The sequence below is a fragment of the Oryctolagus cuniculus genome, chromosome 10, assembly GCF_964237555.1.
Source record: "Oryctolagus cuniculus chromosome 10, mOryCun1.1, whole genome shotgun sequence".
NCBI classification, from domain to species: domain Eukaryota; kingdom Metazoa; phylum Chordata; class Mammalia; order Lagomorpha; family Leporidae; genus Oryctolagus; species Oryctolagus cuniculus.
Window position 1 is genome coordinate 71850918 of NC_091441.1, and position 16274 is coordinate 71867191.

General features: G+C 40.4%; 1 long non-coding RNA gene across 4 annotated transcripts in view; it reads right to left on the reverse strand.

Moving 5' to 3' along the window:
- Positions 1-2991: 2991 nt before the first annotated feature.
- The window catches only part of LOC138844072 (uncharacterized), a 72600-nt gene continuing 59317 nt past the window's right edge, over positions 2992-16274 (reverse strand). For 3 of the 4 annotated variants that reach the window (XR_011379471.1, XR_011379468.1, XR_011379469.1), the window contains one exon: positions 9748-15030. This is a non-coding gene — a long non-coding RNA (uncharacterized lncRNA). Of the gene's footprint in view, positions 5980-9747; positions 15031-16274 lie in introns of those variants that run through there. The other variant, XR_011379470.1, reaches the window with a different exon arrangement.

Here is a 16274-nt window from a genome sequence, read left to right on the forward strand (position 1 = left end):
TTTTGTTCCACAGTTTCCTATAGTGGGTGCTCAGATTATTAACTTTGTATCTTTTTTTTATCTTCTGAACTATGGTATAAATTTTCTTCCTAAAACTATTTTTACCATATATCACACATTTTAATAAGTTGTTTTCCTTAAGTTCAAAATGTGTTTGCATTTCTCTTGAAATTTCTTCATAATCTCATGTTAGTTTAGAAGCTAATATTATTGACTCAGTCTCTAAGAATTTAGGGATTCCAGTTATTCTACTATGGTTTTCTAATTTAATTCCGTTGTGGAATGAAAAACTACTTTGTACGATTTTCATTCTTTTAAATTGGTTGAAGTGTGTTTTGTGGCCAATCTTGATGATTGTTTCACATAAGCTTGAAATGATTTGTGGATTCTGCTTCTGTGTATTATATAATTGTCAATTTTTTCAAGTTTTTGATAGTGCTATTCAGGTCAGCTATATGCTAATTAATTATCTGTCAGCCAGATCTATCAGTTACTAAGCATGGGTGTTGAAATCTCCAACTCTAATAGTGGATTTCTTCTATCATATTTTTTTTACTATATTTTGCACTTGGTTAAATGCATACTTGCTAAGTACTATTATATCTTCTAGGATACTTGATTCATTTGTCATTTTGTAATGTGTCTCTTTCAATTTGTTTTCATAGCAGGTAAACCATCGTCTGCAGTGCCGGCATCCCATATGGGCGCCGGTTCGAGTCCCAGCTGCTTTACTTCTGATCCAGCTCTCTGCTATGACCTGGGAAAGCAGTAGAAGATGACTCAAGTTCTTGAGCCCCTGCATCTGTGTGGGAGAAGAAGAGGCTCCTGGCTCCTGGCTTCGGATTGCCACAGCTCCGGATTGCAGCCAACTGGGGAGTGAACCAGCAGATGGAAGACCTTTCTCTCTTTGCCTCTTCTCTCTCTGTGTAACTCTGACTTTCAAATACACTTGATCTTAGCCAAAAGGCCGAGAAGCGATCTGACTTTCAAATAAATAAATAAATCTTTTAAAATTTTTTGTTTTCTTTTTGTGAGGTGTTTCTTTGAAGTTAATCTAGGTACTCTGGTGTTATTGTGGTCTTTCTCCATCTCTTACTTTATCTATGTCATTATATTTGAAGTAGATTTCTTGTAGAAAACATATAGTTGGGTCTTTTTTAAACCAACTTTTATGATCCCTGGTATTTTTTAAAGATTTATTTATTCATGTATTTGAAAGGCAGAGTGACGGGAGGAGGGAGGGAGAGAAAGAAAAGAAGAAGAAGGAGGAGGAGGAAGAGGAGGAGGGGGAAAAAAGAGAGAAATCTCTCAGATGCTGGTTCACTCCCAAATGCCTGCAGGGCTGGACCAGGATAAAGCCAGGAGCACAGAACTGCATCAGATCTTGCAAGTCCTTAAATCATCACCTGCTGCCTCCAAGAATGCACCAGCGGGAAGCTGGATTAGAAGAGCAGTGTAGCTAGGGCTCCAACTTGCACTTTTCCCATTCAAGTACTAACCAGGCCCGACCCTGCTTAGCTTCCGAGATCAGATGAGATCCAGTGCATTCAGAGTGGTATGACCTTAGACACAAACTGCACTTGTCTATGAGATGTGGGCTTCCCAGACCACTACTTTACCCACTGAACCACAACACCTGCTGACCCATGCTATATTTATATATTTATTTATTTGAAAGAGTGACACAGAGAGAAGAGAGGCAGAGAGAGAGGTCTTCCATCCTATGGTCCACTCCCCAGTTGGCTGTGCCGATCTGAAGCCAGGAGCCAGGAGCTTCTTCCTGATCTCCTACATGGGTGCAGGGGCCCAAGGATTTAGGCCATCTTCCACTGTCTTCCCAGGTCACAGCGGAGAGCTGGATAGGAAGTGCAGAAGCTAGGTCTTGAACTGGCGCCATATGGGGTGCCAGAGCCTCAGGCCAGGGCATTAACCCACTGAGCCACAACATTGGCCGTGACCAATGCTTTTTAGTTGGTGTATTTATCATTTACATTTAAACTGATTACTGATATACATGAATAAATATCTGTCATGTTTCTGTTTTCTATTCATTTCAGTTTTCCCTTTTTCTCTTTTTGTTCTTTTTTTTTTTTTTTCCTTTCTGGTATCTTGATTTTTATTTTTTAAATTTACTTTTTTAATTTTTAAAATTTTTGTTTGAGTTAAGGTATACAAATTTCATGTATTTCATATGTACATATTTAGGGAGCACAGTGATACTTCTGACCCTACCCTCCCACCCATGCTCCTACATTTCCTCCTCCTCCCTCTCTTATTCCCTCTCTTAATTCTTATAAGGATATACTATCAGTTTACTTTATATTCATGAGATTAACTCTACACTAAATAAAGAGTTCAACAAATTAGAAGATTAAAAAACATTGTGCCTCAATGGTAGAGACAAGGGCTGTAAACTATCTTCAAATCTCAAAATGTTCATTTCACTCCTATACATTACATTTTTTTAAACTTTTATTTAATGAATATAAATTTCCAAAGTACAGCTTATGGATTACAATGGCTTCCCCCCATAACATCCCTCCCACCCACAACCCTCCCCTTTCCCACTCCCTCTCCCCTTCCATTCACATCAAGATTCATTTTCAATTTTCTTTATATACAGAAGATCAGTTTAGCATACATTAAGTAAAGATTTCAACAGTTTGCTCCCACACAGAAACATAAAGTGAAAAATACTGTTTGAGTACTAGTTATAGCATTAAATCTCAATGTACAGCACACTAAGGACAAAGATCCTACATGAGGAGTAAGTGCACAGTGACTCCTGTTGTTGACTTAACAAATTGACACTCTTGTTTATGGCATCAGTAATCACCCTAGGCTCTTGTCATGAGCTGCCAAGGCTATGGAAGCCCCCTGAGTTCACTGACTCTGATCATTTTTAGACAAGGCCATGGTCAAAGTGGAAGTTCTCTCCTCCCTTCAGAGAAAGGTACCTCCTTCTTTGATGACCCGTTCTTTCCACTAGGATCTCACTCGCGGAGATTTTTCATTTAGGTTTTTTTTTTTTTCAGAGTGTCTTGGCTTTCCATGCCTGAAATACTCTCATGGGCTTTTCAGCCAGATCCGCATGCCTTAAGGGCTGATTCTGAGGCCAGAGTGCTGTTTAGGACATCTGCCATTCTATGGGTCTGCTGTGTATCTCACTTCCCATATTGGACCATTTTTGATACTCTATTGGTTACCACAGATCAGGGAAAACATACGGTATTTGTCTTTTTGGGACTGGCTTATTTCATTAAGTATAAAGGTTTCCAGTTGCATCCATTTGGTTGCAAAACACAGGATTTCAATTTTTTTTTACTGCTGAGTTGTATTCCATAGTGTACATGTGTACCATACTTTCTTTATCCAGTCATCAGTTGATGGACATCTGGGTTGATTCCATATCTTAGCTATGTGAATTGTGAATTGAGCTGCAAAACAGGAGTACAGATAATAGATATATGCTGATTTAATGTTCCTTGGGAAATTCCCAGGACTGGGATGACTGGGCTATATGGGGAATCTATTTTTAGATGTATTCAGTATCTTCATATTGTCTTCCACAGTAGCTGTACTAGCTTTCATTCCAACCAGTAGTGGATTAGGGTGCCTTTTTCGCCACATCCTCACCAGCATTTATTGTTTGTTGATTTTTCTATGAGAGCCATTCTAACTGAGGTGAGGTGAACCCTTATTCTGGTTTTGATTTTTATTTCCCTGCCATTCTATGGGTATGCTGTGTATCTCGCTTCCCATGTTGGATCATTCTCTCCCTTTTTTATTCTATCAGCTAGTATTTGCAGACACTGTCTTGTTTATGTGATCCCTTTGGCTCTTAGCCCTATCATTATGATCAATTGTGAACAGAAATTGATCACTGGGACTAGTGAGATGGTATTGGTACATGCCACCTTGATGGGATTGAATTGGAATCCCCTGGTATGTTTCTAACTCTACCGTTTGGGGTAAGTCAGCTTGAGCATGTCCCGAATTGCGCATCTCTTCCCTCTCTTATTCCCACTCTTATATTTAACAGCGATCACTTTTCAGTTAAGTTTCAACACTTAAGAATAACTGTGTATTGATTATTTGTTGAATTTCTTGAGCTCTTTATAAATCCTGGATATTAATCTCATGTCAGTTGCATAATTTGCAATTATTTTCTCCCATTCTGTCAATTTCCTCTTCACCTTGTTGAGTGTTGTTTTTGCAGTGCAGAAGCATCTCAGCTTAATGTAATCCCATTTGTCAATTTCTGCTTTAATTGTCTGTGCTTCTGGGGTCTTTTATTTTCCAAGTAGTCTTTGCTTATGTAATGTCTTACAGAATTTTCCTAATGTTGTCCTGTATGGTGGTATCACATCATAGTTTTAGATCTTTGATACATTTAGAATTGATTTTTATATAATATGTAAGACATAAGGCCTTTTTATGTAATATGTAGGACATAAGGCCTTGCTTATGGAGAGCTTGCTTATGGAGAGCTTCCATTTTTTTGTATATGTCAGTGATCCAATCTTTTTTCATTGCTGGATAGTATTCCAATCAGCTTTTGATGTATACTCTGATTCTTTGCCATTTTGTACTCTTATGATAAAACTACTATAAGTTTTTTTTTTTCAGTTTACTGTCATAATGATGGCTTCTGTAATATATGCTAAGTGGGATTTTCATACTAAAATTAACTAATATTTCATGGTTATTTCCTTAGCTTTGTAGGCAAATGTCAGGTTTAATTCATTTCTCTCACTTTCATTTAGACTGGAAAAACTGCTTGAATTCCTCCTACATTCAAACAAATTACAAATATCCTGTTCACCCTACAAAATCTCATCTCACCAGGTTATTCATCAGTGGGGAACACTTAGTTGAGATTCTGACTCATCTGTACCCATGAAAGGAGTAATTAAGTGGAGCTGAAGTAAAAGTAGACTCTGAGATCGGAAACGATGATTGTTCCTGTAACAGAAAGTGACTTGGGGAAGCAGAGGAGTAGCTGGATGTTGATGTTCGCTGTAAGTGACAGTCACAGCAGTGCTTCTGTTCTGTGAGTGTGTCTCAGGTCTCCAAAACTCTCTGTGGAGCAGTTTGAAGTTTGCAGTCTGTGATGTGGGAGGTTCATCTGGGAGGATGCCAGTGGCTGAGGCTGCCCATTGAAGGTGGTGCCAAGGGGTAGCCTTGTGCTGTGGGGCTGAGTAGCAGCTCGAATAGTATAGGCCAGACCTCATGTAAACACCACTTAAATGAACTAGAAAACCTCCAATAATTAAGCAAAATGTCAGTGCAAAAATCATGCAATAGTAGAAACAGTTTTTACCTCTGAAGGAAAGCCAGTTCCCTGGTACAGGTGATCCAAGATTGAGTGGCCACACCCTAGGCCCCAAGAGCTGCCTCACAGGGCCATGAATGCTCCTACAGCATGCAGGGGAGTTGAGGTCTACCTTGCCTCTCCTCTGAGATTAATTGGGGTCCACATACCAGAGTAGCTACACCACATGCTGGGGTCTCTCTGGGGAAGCTCATTGGGGCTGCTCTGATGTGGCAGGACAGCAATTTTGCCCCTTATCCCTTGTTCGTTATGGTCACACTTGAGAATGGGCTTTCTGTTTTTTCAATTTTTTTTTAAAAAAATATTTATTTGAATAGTAGGAGGGTGTTGAGAGAGAGAGAGAGAGAGATATCATCCATCTGCTGATGCATTTTCCAAATGGCCACAACAGTTGGGGGTGGTTCGGGCTAAAATCCAGAGCCTGGAACTCCATCTGCATCTTCCATGTGGGTAACAGGAGCCCAAGCATTTGGGCCATATTCTGCTGCTTTCCCAGGTTTATTAGCCAGAAGCTGGATTAGAAGCAGAGGAACCAGGATTCAAACAGGCACTCATGTGGAATCTGGCGTTGCAGGCATCCCGCTGTACCACAGCTCCAGCCCCTTTCTCAGTTTTATATTCACATCATTCTGGGCCTTTTGGCCCTGGTGATACAGGGTTAAACAGAAAAAATAAACCATTGGAACAAAGATTATCAATCCATTTTTGCTGTATAATACATTATGCCAAGATTAAAAAATATTCAGGGAAAAGAAATTATTTTCAACTTAATTCTCACCTTTACCTTTTCACTGATCTACTGTTTTCTACAGATATCTACAACTGTTCCCTTCAGACAAGACTCTTGGTCAAGAGCCCAAAGCTTCTCATCATACAATAAATGTCCATTAAAGTGATTAAGAACAGGTTTATACAAAAAAATAAGAACTTGTATACCTGAATCAACATAATCTTTTAAAACACGTAGTGGAAATATGACAGTAAATATAATATTACAAAAATACTAATACTTAGGATTGATGATAATGAAAAATATATTAGACTAAATGGATGGAATGAAAAAGCATTACTGGGAGCCATAAATTATCAAATGGTTATACTGTATCTCTGATAGCAAAAATGAACATGGTAAAGTTTGAATTTCTATTTTAAATGGTAAGCAATTTTATTATGATTCTAAGAATTGTTTAATTGAATTATTTTTGCTGCTTGAAAAATTGACTTGAGAAAACATCACCAGGTAGGCAGCAAGTAAGAGTTGTACAAATATATTGGAGAAAAAAGTCACTGTACTGAAAGTGTTATTGCTAAAATAGTAAAAGAAACAAGGTCAGGTAGTTATTTGTTAGACCATCCTAGAACAAACTAGGATATTTGATAAAGAAGCTTCATGAATCAATGAGGGGAGGGACGTAGTATTAGATGCAGCATTCAGGATATTGGCCTTTTAGGAAAAACAATATCAAGACAATTTCTCACCAAACCAGGCATGTCCATAATATTCAATATTCTTATCTTCAAAATAAAAGGGTTGGATTAGGGATTTCTGATTTTATTACTATTAATCTCTATTAATAGGAATTAATAGGTTAATTCCTATTACGTAGGGATTTCCTATTCTGTTACTCTCTGAACTGAAAGGCTGAAGGAGTAGAAGTTATGGGTAGGTTAGAAAGAAAGAAATTAGTCCTAACAGTTACCAAAAAAAGTGATGTTATAGTACACATGAACATATAGACAACATGGAAATTCTACAGCTTCATGTGTGCAATAGGAAGGAAAAAGCCAAACAAAATGGTCAAGTGTGGTTGCCAAATACCAAATCAGGATAACTTAAATGGTTTATAACTGGTCAGTGTATGCATTCAATTTCTTTCTTTTTTAAAATTTATTTATTTATTTATTTGAAAGAGTTATATAGAGAGGGAGACAGAGAAAGAGAGTTATTCTTTATCTTCTGTTCTCCCCACAAATGGCCACAACAACTTGGACTGGACCAGGCTGAAGCCAGGAACCAGGAGCTTCTTCCAGGTCACCCATGTGAGTGCAGGCGCCCATGCACTTGGACCATCTTTCACTGCTTTCTCCAGCCACATTAACAGGGAGCTGAATTGGAAGTGGAGCAGCCAGGACTCGAACTAGTGCCCATACAGGATGCTGGCATTCTAATCGATGACTTTATTTACTGTGCCACAGTGCCACCCTGCATTCAGTTTCCCTTTATTTCCTTTTTGTGTAAAGTCTCAATTTACTTTTCTACCTCAATATATGAGGGTACTTTAAAAAACTTGGGGGAATGGAATTAAACTTACATTTATTTTGGTGCAATTTTTAAAAGAGATTTATTTATTTATTGGAAAGCCAGAGTTACAGAGAGGCAGAGAGAGAGAGAGAGAGAGAGAGAGAGAGAGAGAGATGGCAGGGAGAGGTCTTCCATCCATTGGTGCACTCCCAAGATGACCTCAATGGCTGGAGCTTGGCTGATCTGAAGCCAGGAGCCAGGAGCTTCTTCTGGGTATCCCACAGGTGTGCAGAGGCCCAAGGACTTGGGCCATCTTCTACTGCTCTCCCAGGCTATAGCAGAGAGCTGGCTCAGAAATGGAGCAGCCGGGACTTGAAGCAGTGCTTATATGGGATGCCAGAGCTGCAAGTAGCAGCTTTACCCACCTGCTCTGGGGCAAATTTTTTGAAATCCATGCATACAGAGGGTCTTCACAAACTTCATGGAAAATATATATAGTAAAAAATTCATGCATGGATTTCATCTTTTTGCCCCAAAATGAACTTATCTTTTAATTCTATTTTCCACAAAATTTTTAAAGTAACTTTGTAGAAAATGAAGAGCAGTGGGTGATAATTGGAAATAATTTACTTTTAGTAAGTTTTTTTTTTAAAGGAAAGGGTTTATTGGGGAAACCTGGCAGACTGGAGGGAAGGGATGAAGAAGGAAAGAGGGAGAAGGAGAGTGTAAGAGAAGGATCCAGAGAGAGAGATCAAGAGACAGAGAGAAAGACAGAGATCAGGAGACAGACAGAAAGAGAGCCATGTGCTCAGGAACAGGTCCTTTTAAAACTTTGCCAGGGGGCGGGCAGGGAAGCAACGTAAAGATAGGTGGCAGGCCTATTAAAGGTGGCTTTGTACAGTGATCTGCCCCCTAGAAGACCCAACAGGCCAGTCCACTGCATTGGTTTTCGATGTGGAAAGCCAGGGCTTCAGCAGAAGTCAGCTTATGAAGAGCCCTGGCAGCTCTGCCAGCCAAGAGTTGGATCACTGGAATGGAACTGCCCCAGAGTCAAAGGACACCCAGGTCAGAGCCACAGGTCTTGCTGAAAAGCCCTTCACTTGGCGCAGCTTCCAAAGTGATCAACCACTGCTGTGGGTACAGTCAAGTAAGGTCAGTAACAGTGGAGGCAGCAGATGCCACCTGCCTTCACCTGGCCAGTTCTCCTCCCAGGCCAACTAGGTAATGGAAGTCAACAGGGTGCCTTTCCAAGGAGGTTGACACCTCCCTTAGGATGTACCCCCTGTGAAGATAGATAAGTCTGGGCCTCCTAAGTAAGGTTTTTTTTTTTAAGGTTTATTTTTTCTTTGAGCGGCAGATTTACAGAGAAAGGGAGAAACACACAGAGAGAGGTCTTCCATTTGCTGGTTCACTCCTCAAATGGCCATAATGGCCAGAGCCAGGCCAATCCAAAGCCAGGAGCCTGAACTTCTTCCAGGTCTCCCACTTGGGCCATCTTCCACTGGTTTCCCAGGCCATTAACAGGGAGCTAGATCAGAAGTGCAGCAGTCAGGACTTGAAACAGCACCAATACGGGATGCAGGTGCTACAAGCAGAGGCTTAACCTATGCCACAGTGCTGTCCCCTAGTAAGAGTTTTTGATAGGTATAAATTCAAGATACTTATTTTGTAGTATTTGTGTCATGATATTATTTAAGATTGAAGTAAAAATCTAAAAGTTGAAAGATTAAAGAAATGATGTGTTAAGGCCAGCACCGCTGCTCAATAGGCTAATTCTCCACCTGCGGCACTGGCACACCAGGTTCTAGTCCTGGTCGGGGCGCCAGATTCTGTCCCGGTTGCCCTTCTTCTAGGCCAGCTCTCTGCTGTGGCCCAGGTGTGCAGTGGAGGATGGCCCAAGTCCTTGGGCCCTGAACCCGCATGGGAGACCAGGAGAAGCACCTGGCTCCTGGCTTTGGATCAGCGCGGTGCGCCGGCCGCAGCACGCTGGCCGCAGCGCGCCAGCCGCAGTGGCCATTGGAGAGTGAACCAATGGTAAAGGAAGACTTTTCTCTCTGTCTCTCTCTCACTGTCCACTCTGTCTGTCAAAAAAAAAAAAAAAAGAAAGAAAGAAAGAAAGAAAGAAAGAAAGAAAGAAAGAAAGAAAGAAAGAAATGATGTGTTCAAATCTTTGCAAGTCTAAGTGTTCCTTCTGAATGAAAAAATATTCCTTCAGTTGAAATCATTTTACATAATAAAATGTAAATTATGAGTGAACAAAACATAGCCAGGGGCCTATGTCTGGTGTTGAACTTTTGACTAGCTAGCACCATGCATACATAATAATTTGTGGAAAAACATATATGTAGAGAAACCCAATGAAAACCAATTAGTCATCTGCAAATCACTTCACCCAGAGGGAGGCAATGAGAAGGAAACACTCTTATCTCCTCGCTAGCTTAATGCTTTTCCTGATATAAGCAACCTGAGGCTATAGAAAGTGCAGTGATTTTGAGCACTCAAATAGCTTCTCACTGACAAGAAAATATCTACCCTAGTAACTGAATCAAGCAAAACCAGCATAAGGGCTCATGTTTGGCAGAGTGGTTCAGTCGCCAAATGGGACACTTCTATCCTATATCTGGCTTGAGTCCTGGTTCTGCTCCAATCCAGTTTCCTGCTAATGCATACCCTCGGATGCAACAGGCGATGGTTCAAGTATTTGGGTCCCTGTCACCCGTGTGGGAGACCTGGGTAGAGTTCCTGCTCTCAGCTTCATCTTGTTCCGGCCCTGGCTGTCATGGGAATTTAGGGCAACTCACTCTCTCTTTCTCTCTTTGGCTCTCTCCTCTCACTTTCCAATCAAGGAACCAGTCAATAATAAATTTTTTTAAAGAAAGCATTAAGGGTATACATTTGAATTCAACTCTATATCTCAGTAAAGGAAGAGAATGATACGAGCAAGAGCTACAAGGAACAGAAGGTCTTCCTGATGCTTCAGATATTAGGAGGCAGAGTGACTTCTCTCTTCACTTTCATCCATCTATGACTGTCAGAAAGTTTAGTTAGTAGACCTCCAACCGGTTTAATGAATAGAATCTTACATTACATCTGTCATTTGGCTTAATTGACTCAAAATGGTAACCAAAAAATAGTTTCTAAATTATAATTCATTTATAAGTAAGTAAAAAGTTTCAGAAAGACACAGCTGTACTGAGTGATAACTACATTTCACAGACTATTGGTCAGGAGTTTTCATTCCTGTCCCCTCATGAAATGTTGGCTTGTACTTTCAAGTGAAATAATTGGCTACTCTTGGATTTCATGAACATGAATATTATAAATTATTTATGAATTTGAAAGAACAAAAGGGAAAAAGAAATTAATGAGCTCTTGGCTATGTCCTATCAGAATCCACATTGGCAACAAGAATGAAGTTACTTGGAGGCACACATAACATTGTTCTGTTGATTTCCTGGACTTTCCCCCTAACCTTGATTTTCTCATCCAAGGAATCATTGAGAAAGGAAAGTGAAGTACTATCTGTTCTTCCGTTTAATTACAATAGATTTTTCTTGGAATTCAATAGCAAAGGAAAAGGAACAATAGGTCCTTAAATATCAAGATTAAAGATATATTTAAGAAAACCAGATTATTAATTTTTAACAATTTTTATTTATATGAGGTGGGCAAGTTTCATGTATTCATAAATAAAGGCCTAGAAGTATAGTGATACTTTACATCCTAACCTCCCTCCTGGCCACTCTCCCAGTTTCCCTTCTCATTTTTTTTTTTTTTTTATTTTTTAGTTCTCAAATTCTATTTGGTGCTTATGATTTTCTTCATTGGGGATATCTATTAGGTTAGAGATTGTTTTCCTAGTTTATTTAAATCTTTTTCTATACTTTCCCATAGTTTCTGAGTATATTAAAATAATTGATTTAGAGTTCTTTTTTTTTAAGTCCAATGTCGTGGATTCTTCAGTCTTTGTTTATTTATTTGATCTCTTTTCCTATAAATGAGCAATACTTTCTGTTTCTTTGTATGATCTTTTGATTGAAACCTGGACACTTTGAATATTATACTATGGTAACCATGAAAATCTTCCCTCTCTTACCCCAAGGTTTGATGCTGACATATGTTGAGGGCTTCAGTTGTTCGTTTGTTTAGCGATGTTCCCAAATGATTATTGTGAGGGATGTTTTCCTTGTGGTGTGTAATCACTGAAGTCTCCAATCTGTTATCTCAGCAGTCAGTTCATGATCTCATGGAGACTCGCTTGAACACTTGGAGCAAAAAAGAAATCAAAAAGCTCCTGATCAGAACAGATTCTCTTAAACCTTGGATACTCCTTCCATGCAAGCCAGGCCTCCTAAAACTCTGCTGAACTGCAAACAGCTGCTGGCAGACTCTAGAAGTTATACAGGGATTCAAGCCCAGGATCCGCTCCTGAGATGTGTTTGGTCCTGGGTGTGAGTGTTGCACTCCAGATTCCTTCCATACTTGGTAGCCTCATAATCATTTCTCTCCCAGAACCTTCCTCCTCAGCCCCCTAATTCCTAGGCTTTGAGGGTCTGTCTGCTGCTTGTCCCATCTGCTGTCCCTTCCCTCAGCTGGCTAGGGTTAGGATATGTCTCTGAACACTTTCAGCAGGTATTTCCAGGAAAATCACTCTAGTCAATCGAGGTAAAACAAAAGTCAGTGTCTGTCCTGATCTTTTTGGTAACTACCACGCAGTCTAGAATATATAACAGGCTTTTTGGAAAAGGGTTCAAATAACCATCCTGGCACAAACCATATCCAGATCGTGGGCCACTGTCTTCCTGGCTGCCATGAGTTTGAGGATGGAGAAAGGCTAAGGATGAGCAAAAATACCAGGATACTTTCTTGCTGTCACTTTGCAGTCTCTTTCTTCATTAAGCACTCCCATGGATGCTGTATGCTTTTTCTTTTAGATTCTGGAGATGGGGGAGGGTTATTGTGTCATATTTTTGTGCCAGCTAGTTGTATCAGTGAATGAACCAGTTCCTAAAGACTCCTCCTACTTTGTTATGTCTCTGATGCCAGTTATATTTTTATCATTATATTTATTGAATGTGCTTTTCTGTTTTCTTTTTTTTTAAAAATTATTTATTTAAAAGGTAGAGTTACAGAGTAAGACAGAAACAGGGAGGGTCAAGGGTCTCCCATCTGCTGTTTCACTCTCCAAATGACCACAACAGATAGAGCTAGGCTGGTTTGAAGCCAGGAGCCAGGAGCTTCTTCCAGGTTTCCCATGTAGGTGCTGGGACCCAAACACTTGATCCATCTTCTGTAGCTTTTCCCAGGTCATTAGCAGAGAGCTGCATCAGAAATAGAGCAACCAGGATGCAAACTGGTGCTCGTATGGGATGCTGGCATCACAAGTGAGTTTTATCTGCTATACCACAACACAAGCTCCCAGATAGTGTTTTTTTGTTTGTTTGTTTTTTTCTTTCTTTCTTTTTTTTTTTTTTTTTTGACATGCAGAGTGGACAGTGAGAGAGAGAGACAGAGAGAAAGGTCTTCCTTTGCTGTTGGTTCACCCTCCAATGGCCGCTGCGGCCAGTGCGCTGCGGCCCGGCGCACCGCGCTGCTCCAAAGGCAGGAGCCAGGTGCTTCTCCTGGTCTCCCATGGGGTGCAGGGCCCAAGCACTTGGGCCATCCTCCACTGCACTCCCTGGCCACAGCAGAGAGCTGGCCTGGAAGAGGGTCAACCAGGACAGAATCCGGCGCCCCGACCGGGACTAGAACCCCGTGTGCCGGTGCCGCAAGGCGGAGGATTAGCCCAGTGAGCCGCGGCGCCGGCCTCCCAGATAGTGTTTTAATAAATATGTTTTCCCAGTCTATGACATGCTTTTATTGTTTCTAACAGTGTGCTTTGAATAATTTTAAATTTTAAAATTATTATGTTCTTAACTCTAAGTCCTATACTTTTACTTTCATATAGCCACCTATTTGATGGAAAGTTGAGTCCTACCTTCTGTTCAGTGTTACATGCAACAGGCTGTGGTGAACTCTCCCTGTGATATCATATCAGAACCCACCTATCTTGATCTAATCTCTGGAAAATTTAATATTTTGCATAACAGTTTATTGTTATTTCTCACACAAACAAGTAAAAGAAAACAAGTCCTTTGGCTTTTCTATACCCCAAGTTAGTTGGCTGTAGTTGGACTTAATTTAGTAAGTGTGCAGTGGGTTACTTCTGTTTTTTGAGAATATATGTGTGTAGGCATGACATTTTTGCTTTCTAGCAGGGCCTCTCAGGAAAAATACTGTCCTTTTTTTTATTTTTTTTTTGACAGATTTAATACATATTTTTTGGTTTGGGGGTGATAGGGAATACAATGGACTGACCCAAAGGGATTAGAAGGAGAAATTGTATTCTGCACAGAATTATCATATAGTTGCTCTTAATTTATTTTCTTGGGTCTGACTCCTCCAAGGAAAATAAGTGGACATTAACAAATGGAATACCACTGAGTTGCTTTATTCAGAGCACGTTATTCCTGGCAGTACAAGGAGAACTGTGCTGGGTGAAGGAGAAATTAGGTGCATTTTGGTAGTGTTCAGTGCTTTTCCCTAAAGGCCTAAGTGATTAAATGTGCCTTGCCAAGAGCCTTACTCCTCAAGCATAAAGGACAGGGATGGCGAGATGTCAGGAATGGAAAAATTCCCAAATTGAGTTAAGTTCTGTTTTACTTAGTCCTGTGAAAAATGTTCACATCATGAATAGAGAATTGATTTGGGGAAGAACAAAAAGACTAAGACAAGAGTGGATGTTACAATTCCATGTATTTTTGTGGGAAGGAAGACTGCAAAGGGAGTGTCATTTATGTTTACCAAAATGTCTTGTTTAGTGAGAAAAAAATTTTTCATGCATGTGTATGGTATAAGTATCTTTTGGGTACACAAACATGGTGAAGTGATAAGAATGTGATCAGTGTATGCCAAAGTTCATAACTCCAAGGTGCAATCAGATTTTATGTTCACATTGTTAGCTGTCAAGTTCAATGAACACTTTAACAATAGTTCTCTCAGAGATAAACGAAGTTCTTTTCCTTTTATCTGTCATCAGAATTTCTCTCTACTGTAACGGTGACTATTAATTTTCTTCCCCTTGCATTCTGCTCCAAATTCTTTAAATTTGATGCAGTGTGTTGTGATTGAGGTGATACCTGGAAAACCAGTGGAAGATGCTCTAGAGGCAGGATTTCAGCTTTCCTCTGTAGCATTTGGCTCTAGATCCACACTAGTGCCTACATTCTGTGACTGATATACAAAGAAGGAAAACCTCTGCAGCTTTGGCTAAAACTTGCTCCTCTTTTTGACAATGCAGCTCAATGGAGACCTTCACCCAGTAGAACTGAAACAGAATATCTTCGTTACACACCCCAGCTTGCCATATTGTGCATGGAAGATATACTGCAGCAGGATATATAGTTAGGAGAATCTTTTGCCCATAATGAAAGAAAAAAATGTAGAGTTAATATTTTCATCAAATTTGCTAAGAAATCAAATTCAGAGCAACAAACATTATGTGTCAATCATGTATAAAACACAGGATCGGTGTTTATGGGAGTTGGAGGCATTCAAAGAGTGCAGCTACCACAGAGCAGCCACCCTATCAAGCTGTGTATTTGTGATCACAGTGGTGAATATATTAGCTCCCTCCTCCAGAAAGCCGATCATGGTTTCTCAGTCTTGCTTGCCTGCTTGCCTCTGTCTCTGGCCCCTGGAGTTTCCCTCTCTCGCTCCCAACTCCCTGCACTGCTGAGAATGTTGTTTAATCTGAGTCCTATTCCATCAGTATCCTCTCCTAAGCTTTGATCTGTGCTCTCTGGAATTCCTCATTGACATTGTCTCTATATACTCATCCTTCCCTTCAGCATTCTCTCCCATGCCTTGCCTTAAGAGAAAATTGTCTTCTCTCCATAATGCCATCCTACCAACCCCACATACCTCACTGCAGCTTTCAAACCATTGCTCCTCTTTCCACCTTCAAAAAGCCTATCTCCTTTCAGGCTTATGTTGCTAGGTGATATTATCCTTGTTTCATTAGGACATACATACAAACACAGACACAGACACACACGCATGCATTTGTAATAAAATAAGGAGGAGGTTCCAGTGCTGTGGCATAGTGCATAAAGCCACCGCCTATAGTGCAGGCATCCCATATGGGCACCAATTCAAGTCCTGGCTGCTCCATTTCCAATCCAGTTCTCTGCTATTACCTGAGAAAGCAGTAGAAGATGGCCCAAGTCCTTGGGCTCCTGCACTTGCATGGGAGACCCTGAAGACACTCCTAGCTCCTGGCTTCAGATCAGCCTAGCTGCAGCCATTGCAGACATTTAAGGAGTGAACCAGCGGGTAGAAGACACCTCTCTCTCTCTCTGCCTCTGCCTTTCTGTAACCCTGCCTTTCAAATGCATAAATAATCTTTTTAAAACAATAAAATAAGGAGGAAATACTCAAAGCAATCACAGTTACAATTTCTGTAACTGGTCGTTTGATTGTAGCTAGTATTTGCAATTGCCTTCTTCCCCTGTCCATTCTCTGACCCCCTTTCCTTCAACAATCATTTCAGCTGGTCGTGGCTCTTTATTGAGTCTAATGACCCAGATCTTCAATCCTGAAGGGTGTGGGTCATTAGTAGTCCTGCCTGCATTGGATTGCTACAGTTTTCCATCTACC